At 39.2% G+C, this 16,256-nt stretch overlaps 1 long non-coding RNA gene across 1 annotated transcript in view; it reads right to left on the minus strand.

The window, feature by feature from the left end:
• LOC134587360 (uncharacterized) overlaps window positions 1-16,256 on the minus strand; it is a 748,302-nt gene that overhangs the window by 267,483 nt on the left and 464,563 nt on the right. Inside the window, exon 6 of the long non-coding RNA XR_010086628.1 lies at window positions 12,910-12,958. This is a non-coding gene — a long non-coding RNA (uncharacterized LOC134587360). The remainder of the gene's footprint in view (window positions 1-12,909; window positions 12,959-16,256) is intronic.

The raw sequence follows: 16,256 nt of genomic DNA on the forward strand, positions 1-16,256 counted from the left end.
CGAAAAATCCCAAACCAGAACACCTTACTCATTAATAGTTATCTAGTACAGAGATACTACTGGATCCAGTTTCAGAGACAACATATTATGTTATTTAAGTAATTTTATTTCTGTTATATTTTGCAGTCGTTGATCCAAGGATACGTGCTTCCCTATTGAATGAGGTGCTTCAAATCTAAACAATGCATTGATTGATTAGTATAAGGGCCATTTATATGTCTGAAGTGCTGACAACGAAGTAACTTTCTAAAGTGAGTGCTATTTAGCCTGGTTTTCATCCTTTGGTAAATGGCAAGTGTGTTCTAAGAATTTTCCCCACACGAGTATTGTCCACATTACTATTTCTGTGGCAGTTATTACAGTAATTAATGCTTTGATTGGTTGTGTACTATCACATTTTAAAATGTCGCATCATGTATTTGTTTGGTGTGCTCACTAATGACCTTAGACTGATAAAGGCCATCACCCATCAAAATGTTGCCAAGATCATATCTCTATTAAGATATGATTTGGAATAAACGCGGTGTTGCTATTACATCATCCCTTACTTTAAAACTGTAGAACCTTATGTTCTATTTTAATTTTTCCCTCTGTTGTTTAATTGTGCACTTGTATAAGCCTAACTTATTTGTCCATGTTGGTTTTTTTTAAATTTATTGTTCTTTACAACAACAAAAATTGCCAGATGTAGTATTAACTGCTGGAAGAGGGACTGCACATGCCTTTCGATAATGCATTCCACTCCTTTGTTGCCTCCCAGACAAAGATGGTAGCTTCCCAATCTACAAATATTTTTGACAAAATCTCCGGGCACACAACTGGATGATCCAAAGCAAACCTCATTAAAACATAGGGTTAGCCCACCCCTATGTCTCAATAAAGTCTGCTATGGATCATATAGCTGTGTACTTGGACTTTTGTCCCCCATCAGCAATACAAACTTGTCCCATCCCCCACCCCTGTTATTATGCAATATCTAATGAGCTTTCAATGGGAAGAACTGTAATTGGTGTTAACAGTGTTCAGGTGTCCTTCATAGCCTGTGTCTGGAAAAGCCTTGAATGGCACTAATATATATATTTTTTGTTGTTGTTTGTTTTTACAAACACTGTTCAAAGCAGTCTAAATGTATTTATCGAAAGGAAACTCCAACATTATCATGTTAGGTTGGTTTCCATGGTAATTGCTCATTATTTAGCATGTTTCACAGAATAGCACCTGGTTTTGTCTTGATAAATCTCCCTCACTGTATTTCACAACTCATTTTATTTTTACTTACATAATACAACTGCAATCTATTATGTATAGTTTGTGTGGAAATCCAACTACAATTATTATGTTCATTAACAGATTACACGGGCTATCTCATTTAACCATCGAGGAGCTACAAACAGAATACACACGTGTGGGGTTTTCGTTTCTGCCCCGCTTCCCCTTTTTTTTTTTTTATAGCAACACTTTCATCTAATGCAAAGTTCTTTAGAGTTTTAGCCAGCATCATAAACATGTCACACCACCTTTAGAATTGCCACATCACATGACTCCCACAAAAATATTAAAATAGAAATAAAAAATACAACAAGATTTAGTTATCTTTTAAGAGTTGCCTCCTCTGCCTTATCTTTCAAAACCCCTTTTTGAAACTGACTTTCTTTCACTTCCCAAAAACTATAAAAACATGTCTGTACTTGCTTAATGCAAGGATTCATCTGCAGCACAATTTTTATACTGACCCCCATTCTACAACTCACTCTAATGTCAATCGCTGCTGTAGTTGACTGCTGACCCAGATGAACTTGAAGGACCACTCTAGGCACCCAGACCACTTCAGCTTAATGAAGTGGTCTGGGTGCCAGGTCCCTCTAGGTTTAACCCTTTTTTATATAAACATAGCAGTTTAGGAGAAACTGCTATGTTTATATAAGGGTTAAGCCAGCCTCTAAATCCTCTAGTGGCTGTCTCACTGACAGCCGCTAGAGGCGCTTGCGTGATTCTCACTGTGAAAATCACAGTGAGAGCACGCAAGCATCCATAGGAAAGCATTGTAAATGCTTTTCCTTTGCGACCGGCTGAATGTGCGCGCAGCTCTTGCCGCGCATGCGCATTCAGCCGAAAGGGATGATCGGAGGCGGAGAGAAGGAGGAGAGCTCCCCGCCCGGCGCTGGAATAAAGGTAAGTTTTAACCCTTTCCTCATCCCAAAGCCAGGCGGGAGGGGGTCCCTGAGGGTGGGGGCACCCTCAGGGCACTATAGTGCCAGGAAAACTAGTATGTTTTCCTGGCACTATAGTGGTCCTTTGATGTTAAATTTCCAGAGGTCCTGTTGAAGATACATAATAATAAGCCTTTGACTGTTGAACAATCTCCGATATTCTCCAGACTGCCAAAACTTCCACTTACCAGCCTCAGAAACCAATGAGTAGACTAAATAAATCTAACAATCTAGTCCATGGCTTAAAACGTGATGTTCTGTGCTACTAGTCAGCATACAGGTTACTCAGCACTGCAAGCCAGAGCCTACTCAATAGAGGTGAGTTTCTACTTGCCAGGGCTACATTTCTTGACTTGTCAATAGCTAGTCGTGTGTGGAGAGTTTGAGGCCTGTACTTAGTAGACTATAGTAGACTATATAAACATAGGATTTAATATAAGAGTCTGGTTTAATAGTGCTGCTTATTGAATGTATACAATGTGTAAGCTAATGTAGTAAAGTAGATCTTCCCCCCTTTCAAAATGTCATGAGTATTCCAGAAAGAAAAAAATCTTTGTCTTAGTATATCCCCTACGCCTGCTAAAACTTCACAAAAGGAAGAATTACCGCTGTCAAGGGTTGTCATTTGTAGGGGAGACAGGTATTGTTTCCATAGATCTCAGAGTAGTTCTCGCATTCATGCACGAGAGTACAACACTGATGTGGGCTCCTGGCAGCTGAATTGCCAGAAAGTGAAGAGGATCTACTTGGTAAAGATGGCAAAAAGCATGTAAAATAGGTGCAGGTAAAGAATTCTAACCTTTACCTGTACCTCGCAGCTACCTCACTGGAAGCAGAGCAGTCACCGCAGTGACAACTCTGTATTGTGGATTGTACTGTGCATCATTTTGGGAAGGAAAAAATCCAAGAACCAAAAGTCAATCAAATTGGCCTGCTGGTGGAAAAAGCCTGAGAATTTTGTAAGTGGGACAAGATTATCTGAGTTGGGAAGTAAAGGCTGAATAAATGGCAGGAAAACAGATAGCAGAAAGTTTGAAGCAGAAATTGAGTCAAAATGATAGGAGAGGAGGGTAAACAGGGATGGAGAGACTTGGTGTGTGGAAACGTGAAAATAGATTGACAGAGAGAAAGTAATACAGCACGGGACACATGCTAAATAGTTTTAAAAAATACAGCCAGGGTTATTTACTAAAGTGAGATTTGCCAGGAATTCAAATAGAATTTAAGTTGAATTTCAAATTTATGGCCAAAATAGCAGAACCAGAGAAATTCTCCAAGTTATAATTCCAGTTTGGCTACTTTGGCCTTAAATTAGAAATGTAATTTTGAATCCCTGACAATGCACAGAGTGAATAATCCAGATGGTCTCACTGTGCAAGATCGGTGTAATAATATATTGAGAGACTGAAAGCCCTATTTATAATCTGCATCCAAGATCAGTCTAGAATGGACATGATTGAAACGTATACATAGACATTTTTGGAAATAATCGGCATGGTTACAAAGTCTTGCAAATTATCTCAACTATATACCTCTCCCAAAACCTGGCTGCAAGCATTCTATACCTTTCTCTGGAGGGGATTTTTACTCACATGTTTTTACTTGGCGTTACCAAGGCTGTAAACATATTATTATCAGTGGGAAGAATAGTTTTAGAACATTTGGTTTATTTTCAGTCTAATAACTAAGAAACTGTTATTACATATATTAAATTTATAATTATTACAGTATGTATGAATTGTTTTTATTTGCAGGATTGAACAAGCTAAAACGCTCTGCATGTAGAGAGTGAGCCTCCGATTGTTATAAAGGGAAGTTGATAGCTCACACACAGTGTAGCGAACATTGACTTTCATAGAATCCAGTGAATAGCTGTGTTGCTGCAATACATGATTAGCACCCATTTGTTTTATGGTAACAGCTCTTCACCAGCATGTTTAGTGCTTTCACAGTAGGAGACCGTTTATTGGCTGAGATCATTCAGCCATTTCCTGGTAGAGGGGCCATCGTTATGGAGGTTCATACTGTCAGTATTTGTGCCTTGAGAGACTTAGGTAGGAACCTTCTAAAAACAAAATAAGGCACAAAACTAAAAGAACATTAACACATAGTTAATATCCACCCCGGGAACATCCTTCAAGCTATCAGTGTAAATATAATTACAGGTTCTGGACAGGCAGCCAAAATAAAGATTTTATATAAACTATAGTATTTTTTTCTTTTATTTTTTTTCTTTTAATCTTTATATTTATATTCATGTTTTTATATCATTGGAAAATATGCTTGTGGTACATGTTTTTAGACTGATTTTAATCTGAGACCTAACTTTTCTACGTATTTAGTATACACAATGAGTTCTTTTATTTCTTACATTAACATCGTTTTTGTTTATAGCTTGTTTGTATGAGTATACTTTTTATATTATTATAAAAAATAAATGTCAATATTGAAATAATAGCTGTATAGGTGTATCTTGTTGTTAAAGTTACAACAAATACCAGCAACAAACAAGTTAATTTTTACTGTATATTGTTTTTACTAAAATACTTTTTGAAATGAGCAGCTTCTGAGAGTTTCTGACACCCACACTATGGTTTAGCCAGTGCACATAGCAAAAAAAAATAAAAAAAAATCAAATACTGCAAAGCATACAACTGAAAAACAAGAAAAATACAAAATATGATTCACATACAGTGGCAAGCAAGATGTGGGATAAGGTACATAGCAGAAGTCACTTGATGTTCTAGATAACTATTGTTTATGAGAATTGGTTGCATGTTGCCATCTGCACAAGAGAACCATGCAATACGCAGTATACAGCATCTATCTTCAGCAAGAAAACTATACATAATCTATGCAGATATTTAAAGGGACACTGTCATGTCTACGATATATCTTGCAAGTGTTAAGAGTCAGATATTATAGAGTCGCATAGTGAATATTGATTGCGATTTAAAAGGAAATTGACATGGTCAAATCAACTTTGCATCAATGCAATTATATATATTTTTTTATATTTAACTACTTTAAAGTGACAACCTAAACAGAAAAAAAAACCTGTAGCTTAATGGAGAAGTTTTGGTGCATAGACAATGCCCCTGCAGTCGGACTACTGAATTATCTGCCATTTAGGAGTTAAATCACTTTGTTTATGCAGCCCTAGCCATGCCTTCTTAGCTGTGAAACACAGCATCCCCACACACTTCCTGAAAAATAGTCTGCATTTGTAATCTTCCACTATTGCTCAATGTAAAGCTCTGAATTAATTGTGAGCTTGGCCCTGTACAGTGTTTGGGACTGTTACGGTTGGGTAGTTTTTGCCCTCCTTTCTCCTTTTTCACAGTGGGTTGTTGCAAGGAAGGTAGTGTTTCTGGGTATTGTGGAACTGTAAATGGCACTTGTAGTTTATGTAAGGTATAATATTATGGTTAAGGGTACGTTGGTAGAGTCAACAGATGCTTGTAAAATATTTGGCATGAAGCAAGTTATAGGGTGACTTTAATGGGAAGAACAGTCTTCCTGGCAGCCACTAGTCTAGAGCTAATTCTGTGAGAATCGAGAACTGAGTCAGATAGTGAGCATTTGATTGTTGCACTGTGGCAGATTTCTGCTTGAGAAGCATTGGATAGGCTGATATCATGCTAAAACTAAATACTACAAAAGAATAAACACAATTAGAGTAACGTACTATTGGTTTGTAGAATTCACGATCGATACCTAGTGGCACCTGAAAACGAGCAGTTATCCACTTTTAGTATTTTGCCTCAGAATCTATTATGGAAAAATACAATCTTAGCAAAGGCAAGAGGTCATTTTTAACAAGCTTACATTTTTACAATAATGAAAAAAAGGTAAACAAAGGTAAACAGTAAACATTACCAACAGCATTATTCAACTGTGAATTATCAGAAACTCAAAAAGTCATTTTCAAGTTCTATACCATAATAGTTGAACGCAAAACATTCTCCAAGTCAGTTATGTATTAAATTCAACTATTTTGCATTAATTTTTTTTAAATTCACTTTGATTTCACATTGAATTCCTGATAAACATTTGTGACTTACTGCAATTCTGTTACGCAACTTCTGTTTGGGGATTGAAATACCTCTGATTTGCATATTTATTATTGTAGCTAATTGTGAGTACCATGAGTTGTCTGACTATGTTACTGTATGGTTATTTCCAAAGGCACATTTCTACTACCGCATTTCACAATATGTGTTTCCTAGAGATTTGTAAATCAGTACTTAAATGAACTTAATTAACCCAGCAATTTACATTAGACTTGTGGAAAAAGTCTTGTTATATTGAAAGCCAGGCATTTCATATAAATTCTGTTAATTGCCTTACTGCTGTGTTTATTTATGAAAGAATACCTTGGTATACATGAGCTTGTATAGGAAGTAAGAATACGTCAAATAAGGAAGACGGCATGATGATCTGACTCTGGACTGGACTCTGTGATCATTAATGAGTTAAAGTGAACTTTTCAGAAGAATATAATTTTGCAGTGAATGCTTTTAAATTTGTGTGTGAACACATGAGCTGTGAACATCTAGTCCAGACTAAAAATGTACCATGTCATTTATTTAAAATGGTGTTAATGTGTTATGTTATGGCAAGCATTTACGCTTATCTCAGTGGGAGGTTATTTCTCGTAACGAATGCAGTGTTCCTCAAACTTTTATTCCAGCCAAACAACCATAGTATCAGATGTCTCAATCCCAACATCTTGAAAATCATAAAGTTTTCAATGGTTGCAGTTTTTCACCAAAAAGCACTTCAGATCTGAAATCAAGTAGGCATAAAGTTACGGCAAGTCGTCTAGAAGGACACGTACTAAAGGAACAGCTCAGAGTATCCCAAGTCCAACACATGATAAAGTGGAATGTACTAATCGAATCCCTGGATTTACCAAAGCTCGGAATAGTTCTTTCTGATTGTCTGCCTGTGAAATGGTAAAACGTCCTAAAGATTTCAAGCTCTTAGCAGCCTTTTAAAATGATTTATTTATAAGGAGTCTGGTGATTACCAGTAATATGATCCCAGCTACTGGGATAGCTCTGCGTGTGCAGCTTGATAAGATACAGAACGAGTACATCTATTTAATATTGGAACATTTCACAACACTGCATGCTATAAAATATACTTAGAACATGATATATGATGGTAAGTCTGTAAATGCACTATAAGAACTATACCAGAGGCCAACACAGGATTACCAAGAAGCCAGTGCTGCTTAGCTATACCTAAGCAGTGTTTCAAACCTTTCCAGCGTGTTTACCACACTATGCCATTAGGCATGAACAAGCTGTGACTCGGTATGTAAGTGACTGCGGTTTTCTGCCATTTTATGTTTGTGACTATGAGTGTCTCTATGAATGTGACTGTGTGTCTACAAATGTGTCTGATTGTTTGTGTAAATGTGTGTCTGTGTATGCATCCAGATGTGGACCACAGGCACACTGTGATGAGGAAGGAGGGGGAGATAGGGAGGGAAGAAGGGAGGAAGCAAGGAAGGAAGGAATAAAGGAATACAAATTTGTGAGAAACAGCCAATCTCTGATAACAAGGTGAGGTTACTGAGACAGTTTAATGTCAAAAGTCACACACCATGGCAAGGCTGAGGACAGTAACAAGACACAAGGTAGTTATGCTCTCCCAGGCAGAATAAATCCAGGGAGACAAGGGTTCCCAGATGTGTTGTCCAAGCTCTTCTTATGAGGCATGGATAGAGATGCAACGTTGAGCACTGTAGACGAGCGGTTGGCCAAGGAAACTTAATGCAGCAGATGGAAAATACATCATGCTTACTTCATTTTGCAATTGCAAGATGTCCAGCAGTGTCATCAGCTCAAAATCGGTAGAAACTGGTACACCCATCTACTGTCTGGAGAAGTCTTCTCACAAGTGGTCTTCATGGAAGTCTTATGGATGACTTAGAAAAAAGGTCAAGTGAACTGGAGTGGGGGGGGGGGCGGAGCCTGGACTGCAAGCAGGCAAGACGTGCACCGCAAGTGCTCCTGCTGGCACTGCCAAACACCCGGTGATATACTGGGCTGGCAACCTGGTGACCTCGACCAAAGGCGATCCCCAAGCTGGGGGCTCCTAACCCTGCCGATGGCTACCCGAATTGACGCCCTGAAGCAACGGAAACAACATCGGCAGGCTGAGGCCTACCAGACTCAGACTGGGGGATGGACGGCCGCTCTCCTCCGGACGAACAAAGCTAAAAGAAGCACGACTCCACCTCCCCCCCCCCGCCTCTGGACCGGCGGGGGATATCCCGGTCCACCCTGGAGAGCAGTTAGCTACACCTGTAGCCTGCAGATCATATACACATGCAAACCCCCACAATGGCGGACGCAGCCCGCGCAACAACAAGTGGCTCGGCTGCAACAGAGGAGAAACCTAACAACGCCTATACCTACACAATGAGGTGGCTGGATCAGATTTTCCAGGCTTTCTGGCTTAAATTGCAAGCACGCCTGCAAGCCACCACTATCCAAAGCTCAATGCCGCGAAAGGGAGGCAGGAAAACGAGTCACCCCAGCGTGGCAAAGCCTCCTCAGAGCACTACATGTAACACACCGCTCCCGAGACCTCACACCCGCTTACACAGGCGGAGAGCGACACGAGGCAAGCCCCCCAAGCATCACCCACGCGGGCGAAGAACCAAGCACTGACTGAAACAAATCATCATCACCTCCGCCACCCCAAAGATTGGGAAATTCTTGGTCCCTCGCAGAAACCAAGTCTGTGGTTCAAGGATGCCGGCCTCCCTGCAAACCTGGGGCCGAGGAGACAACGTACTTCCAAGAGCCACCAACTCCAGTGATCCAGCTACCCTGCCACCTGAATCTGCTAAGCTGGCTTGCGGGACTATCACCGGGCTGCACTTTTCCACCTAAGGACATGAGCGGCTGCTCTTGCCTCGACGCCATGCACCAAATCTTATATACTTTATATTTTGATTTTCATTTTTGCTGACCCTCTTTATGCTAACCTATGATGCTGCAATGTAACGTGCTACTAATAATGCAACCAGGGGCACACTTACTCTACAGCATGCCTATCTACAGTCTAGCTTAAGCTATACCAACATGCAGAGCTAGATGATATACCAATATGCAGGGAAAGATGATTTGCTGAAATACTATCCTGATACGCTGTACTAGACCCTCTTGTAACATATGAGTACATATACTAAGAATAGCCGTGAATTAAGCAACTACTGTACCCTTAGTATGCTTAGCTTGGGCAAAGCCATTCAACCACTGCATGTCAGATAGTAGCGGGAATGAGACCTACACTCTTTGCATCAAACGTTGCTTACCCTCACATGACAGCCATCCGGTTATAAACTACACATACGGAGTAAGCCTCCACACAGAGATTCATTAGTTCAGATAGTTTAAGCGATATACACAATATAAAAAATGTGCAAGTTTTCAGCATGCCATGTTTATGTTTTACTCATGAAAACCACGCTTGTGAAAGCTATTATGGCTATACAAGCACTGCTGTAATCTTATGCACAACAAAAATAAAAAATTACCCAAAAAAAGTGAACTGGGGTGCAGAAAAATGGCATCAAGTGCTCTAGACTGACGAGTCAAAACTTTAAATACTTGGCTGCAGCAGAAGGCAGTGTGCTTGTTGAAGGGCTGGAGAATTATACAATAATGAGTGTTTGCAGGCAATGGTGAGGCATGTTGGAGGTTGCTTGCACGGTTAGGGATGCATTCTACAAATGGAATTGGGGATCTGGTCAGAATTAATAGTCTTTTCAATGCTGAGAAGTACAGGCAAATAATGGTCTCTTCAATGCTGAGAACTATAGGCAGATAATGGTTTCCTCAATGCTGAGAAGTATAGGCAGATAATGGACTCCTCAATGCTGAGAACTATAGACAGATACCATATATACTCGAGTATAAGCCGACCCGAATATAAGCCGAGGCCCCTAATTTTACCCCAAAAAACTGGGAAAACGTATTGACGCGAGTATAAGACTAGGGTGGGAAATGCAGCAGCTACTGGTAAATTTCTAAATAAAATTAGATCCTAAAAAAATTATATTAATTGAATATTTATTTACAGTGTGTGTATAATGAATGCAGTGTGTGTGTATGAATGCAGTGTGTGTGTGTGAGTGCAGTGTGTGTATATGAGTGCAGTGTGTGTATGAGTGCAGTGTGTGTGTATGAGTGCAGTGTGTGTGTATGAGTGCAGTGTGTGTATGAGTGCAGTGTGTGTATATGAATGCAGTGTGAGTGTGTGTATGTGTTGCAGAGCCTTGGTGGGGGGTGGGCATTTTAATTATTATTTTTTTTAATTATTATTTAAATAATTTTTTTTGTTATATTATTTTTTATTTTATTATTATTTTTAAAATATTATTATTTTATTATTATTTATATATTTTTTCATTCCCCCCCTCCCTGCTTGATACATGGCAGGGAGGCGGGCTCTCACTCCCTGGTGGTCCAGTGGCATTGGCAGTTCAGTGGAGGGGGGCTGGCAGAGAGCGTTTACGGCTCTCGCGAGACTTACACTGGGAGCTGACCGGACCGGTGCGGAGGAGAAGGGAGCTGACAGGAGCTGCAGGAGAGGTAAGTAAACACTCTCTGCCAGCCCCCCTCCTACACAGCCCCCTTTTCTGTATTATGGCAATGTAAATTTCCATAATACAGACATTGACTCAAGTATAAGTCAAGTTGGGGTTTTTCAACACAAAAAATGTGCCGAAAAACTCGACTTATACTCGAGTATATACGGTAATGGTTTCCACAATGCTGTGAAGTATAGGCAGATACATATTCATTGTGCAGTATCATCAGGTAGGCATCTGATTGGCCCAAAATGTATTCTGCAGCATGACAACCTCAAATATACAGCCAACTATTTTCAGTGTAAAGAAAAACAAGGAGTCTTAAAAATTATGGATCTCATCACCAGACACTGAAGTCGCCTAAATCCACAGAATACCTGTGGGAGTTCTCCAAGATATTTGGAAAAACCTCTCTGTTGAGTTCCTTCAGAATTATGTTCATTTGAACCTAGAGGAATTAAAACGGTCTTGAATGCAAAGGGTGGTCACTTTGCATTTTGTTAACTGATACAAAAAATATTAACATTTCTCTTTTGAAAGCATCCTTACCTTACTTCATTTTTACACACCTGCCTAAAATTTTTCCACAATACTGTGTGTATATATTTACATTTTCAATCTACAATTGTAATCATTAAATACGTATTTAGGTATAGATTTCTATTATGCTTATAAAAGCTTCAATTTAATATTTTTGGATAAACATTTACATATGTTAATATTGATTTACATTGATATATATTTTTTTATATAACATATTTTTTGAGATTTTATTATTAAAAAAAATAATAATTTGAAAAGTTTAGCCAAAAATATTTAATCATGTGAAAACCTTATCCAAACACACATCTGATTTTACAATACAATATTTCTTTATCTATTCGATCTTTGTAGACATGATAGAGACATTGGCTTGCGTGTAAGGTTATTTAAGTCTCCTATATCGGTTTATTTATATCTGTCGCACTAATGGTTTTTGTAACTGTTAAACAATTTGTGGGTTTTACATTAAAGGGACACTCCAGGCACCCAGACCACTTCTGCTCATTGGAGTGGTCTGGGTGCCAACTCCCACTACCCTTAACCCTGCAACTGTAATTATTGCAGTTTTTTTTTAAACTGCAATAATTACCTTGCAGGGCTAAGTCCTCCCCTAGTGGCTGTCTATTAGACAGCCACTAGAGGGAACTTCCTGCTTCACAGCACAGGTTTTCTGTGCTAGAGCGTCGCTGGACGTCCTCACGCTGTGTGAGGACCTCCAGCGTCGCTCTATTCCCCATAGGGAAGCATTGAAATTAATTTTCAATGCTTTCCTATGGGGTGCGCTAATGCACATGCGCGGCATTGCCGCGCATGCGCATTAGGTCTCCTCGGCCGGCGGGCGCAATCAGTCTCGCCCACCGGCCGACGTAAGCAGAAGGAGGAGCGGCGGGGGAGGAGGAAGCAGCGACGTGGGACCTGTCGCTGCCTCTGGTAAGTCACTGAAGGGGTTTTCACCCCTTCAGCAACTGGGGATTGGGGGGTGGGAGGAAGAGGGACCCTCCAGTGCCAGGAAAACGGATCGTTTTCCTGGCACTGGAGTTTCCCTTTAATAATAGTTAACACATACAGATATTTGTTTAAAAATACATAGGGATTAAAGAGAGAGCGCAGGTAACTTGTTTTTCTTTGGTTTTTACTATATATTGGGGCTGATGTGTACTGTAGTCATTTAGCGCAGGACTTATCTTTCTGCATTTGTATCAATTTTTTGCATCACTCAGCCTTGTTACAATGCAGCCGCCCATCCCATGTGTTCCCTATTAAGGGTTAATAATGTATAGGGGTGTATATAAAAAATACCCCTTTCTGTCACATTAGAGATTTTTGCCAGAGGCTCAAGGAAGCAAGGTGAATGGTTAGAGTTAGGACCCACCTAGGGGGGTCTGCCTTGACGTTGGCAGGTGGGCTCATCCTCTCATGGCCATTGGAGGTAACTAAAAAACCTCCATTTGTTTAAAAATACATAGGGATTAAGGAGAGAGCGCAGGTAACTTGTTTTTCTTTGGTTTTTACTACATTCAGATATGTGTAGAGACTACTCACTCATTTTTCTTCAGTTCCCCTTTTGTAAAACACAAACATAACAGGTCCACTGTGAAATATGTCTATGGTGGAGCAAAATTAGAGCTCAAAATAAACAACATACAAACGTAAAAAAATCAATATTACACATAGGGAACATAATCCAGAAAGAGATAATAATATATCCACAAATACAATAAATACAGCATGCTGAGATTTATTTTGAACATGTCATGCGTATAATCTGAATATGCACAATATATGATGTATCATTGCTATGTCTGTGTAGTAGTATTCTTTGAGTGGCACTGATCACTGCATGTGAAATGATGAGCATAATTTGAGTTATATTGTAACAGGGCAAAGTTCATCCAAGCACAGCATCTCTACTGATATTTTGTGTCAGATAAGAAACCAATGGATGGTCGGATGTTGTGGATCCTCCCTAATAGGAATGTCAAAGATTTGCCATCATCTATAGTACTAACTGTACAGGATGGACCAAATATTAATAACGTCCCTCAGACTTCATGTCTCTTCACTTGTTACCAGAGCAACGTGCAGCTAGATTTACGCAATACAGGAACAAGGCCAAGCCCCAGCTAAACGCAGTAGGAACAGGTGATTGTGTAAGTTATATGACACATGGTGATTATACAAATTCCATCGGGGAAAATATCACATGACTAAACAAGCAATGCTGTGTCATAGCTAGAACAAACAGTTCTTGCCCCCTAAGCTAGCACTCCCCCAGTACGTAAAGAGTTAAAACAAGCAGTTGCTGAAAATGTGCAATTAAATGTATGCCAATCACTTATTATCTTTACGTAGAGAAAATTTTACCACCTGAGTTTTCTCTCTCCTCGTAAATGAAGGGATTCATTTTAGACAAGGCCGGAGCAGATTACACAGTTTTGGAAGCAGGAGTGTTGAAATAAATTTAGATGTACTGCCAGTAAAACAGTTTCATTAAAAAAAGTAATTCGTATATTTGTTTTCGAGGTATTACATAAGTGTTTTTCTTTAAAAATACTTTATTGTGGTATATTTTTTATAAAAGTGATCAAGTTCCTTCTTACCTTCTGTATTTAAAAAACATGAAATCTACTGGGATAAAATTTAGCAGCTTACAACTGTTTCAGCAGTAAATCGCAAGTAAATTCACACCAGAAGCAGACGGAATACCGTGGTACTGAAATGCTTTGCATGGTATTATACTGGGTTTCAGTTTGCATGCCCATGTGACATCAAATCACGCATATGCCAGGTGTACAGAGGAGCAGTCTGAGATATGTACACAGTGAGCACACAGAATTCTACTAGAACCAAGTGAAGTGAAAGATGCAGGCCCAAATACATTTATTCTAAATGTATTACATACAAAACTAACAACTAATGTAAAGCAAACATTCTCTCTTCCCGGAACTCTTTCATTATTATTTAGCTTGTTTTATGAACTTTGACTTGTACAAAAAAATGTAAAAAAATAAACTTGATTATTTCTTATTTTTCTAATAAGAAGTACACAATTGACTGATGTGTTGAATATGATTCACTGTATTTCATGTGAAATTAATTACATTATTACCACAACAGAACAGGTGTTGGTATACCACAGTGCCTTGTCCTCCTGGGCTTTCAGATTGAAGTACTACAGACAGGAAGGAATAACAAGATGTAGACTTTCACTTTGTATCCAGTAGAAGGGCTTTATCTGGGCCCAGAAGGTTTAGGTAACTGCGGTTACCATCTTGGAGATTCATATAGCTGCTTGTTGTAGGTGAAATAAAATGGCTTGCCAACCGATATATTATGCACGGATTAGTTAGGCTACTATATAGCTTCCATTAACTTTGGGGTTTTGTTTAACCCCTTAAGGACCAAACTTCTGGAATAAAAGGGAATCATGACACGTCACACATGTCATGTGTCCTTAAGGGGTTAAAGGGTTACTGCATCCAGAAATGGTTTAGTAAAATACTGTTTTTGGTTAGAGAAACCCTTACTGGCATGTTCCACGCTCCCCCACCCTCCCTCAAAATCATTGTTTGCCTGTTGCCAGTATGCTAGGTGTAGTTAATAGTCACAAATTTAACATTACCCAGCCTCGCTCCAGGCTGGCAAATGGCGCAGCCAGAGGTGGTGTTATACCTCTGTCAGCACTGGGCTACATCTCTGCATACTGACTCAGAGAACCATGAACACTTAAAATCACTGAAGTGGTCATGGTGCTTGCAGTGACCCTTTAATTTCCAACGGCTGGGGCTACTGTTACTGCCAAATTATTCTAGTGGATTAGCAAAATGATTGGTGACAGACTAGTAGTTTCCAGCTAGATTATGTATCATAACTCATAGATCATTAAAGGGACACTCCAATGAATAACAATTGAGTATATAATGTCCCAAAGAAACTATGTAATTTGTTTTGTACGTTTCCTTTGAGTGCTTCTGACCAGCACAAATATTTTGTGGCTGTCTAATCACAGATTTCTCAATAACCTATATTAAAACTCAATGAGACGTTTTTGCAAGCCAGGTGCTTTGAGCAATTGCCTGCCTCTTAAGTTTAGTTCCACTAAGCTAAACAACCAGGAAGTAGCAGGACATGTTGTCTGATTGACAGCCTGGGGGTGTAACAAGGTTTATTTTTAAATTGCCGATTTCTATTTCTATTGAAATCAGTGCTTTTTATAAAAAGAGAGGACACACTTCACACATTAAGCTGAAGCACTTTATGTCTTTGAAGTGTTCTTTTAATGAATGTACCTGTTATTGACTTTTATAAAAATAGAAGCATTATGTGGCAAGAAACCCATGACAATTTGTTTGCAATAAAAAGTTATTTCTACTAAAGTAAGTTGCGAGGTGGAGCCTGCATGATCGTATTTGTTGTTCCAGCACATCCAACAGATGCTCAATTGGGTTGAAATCCGAGGAATTTGGCACCCGTTACAATACCTTGAATTTGTTGTCATGTCCCTTAGACCTTTCCTGAACATTTTTTGGCCAAAGCCATTTAGGAACACCATTGCCATGAAGGGGTGTATGTGGTCAGCAATAATCTCTAGGTAGGTGGCATATGAGTGTCAGTGAGCTTTTGTTTAGTGAGCTTGTCTGTAGTGATCTTGTGATCTTGTGTGTGTGTAGCAAGCTGTGTGTAGTGAGCTTGTGTGTATTTGTCAGTGAGCTGTCTATATTGAGCTGTGTGAGTTTGTGTGTAGTTAGATGTTTGTAGTGAACTGGTATATGTTAATGAGCTTTATTATTTATAAGCTTGGTATGTGTGTGTAGTGAGCAGTGTTTAGTGATTTTTTTTATAGTAAGCTTGAATGTCTGTAGGTAAATGTGTGTAATGATTTTTAAATA

The sequence above is a fragment of the Pelobates fuscus genome, chromosome 2 (genome assembly GCF_036172605.1).
Source record: "Pelobates fuscus isolate aPelFus1 chromosome 2, aPelFus1.pri, whole genome shotgun sequence".
In the NCBI taxonomy this organism is placed as follows: domain Eukaryota; kingdom Metazoa; phylum Chordata; class Amphibia; order Anura; family Pelobatidae; genus Pelobates; species Pelobates fuscus.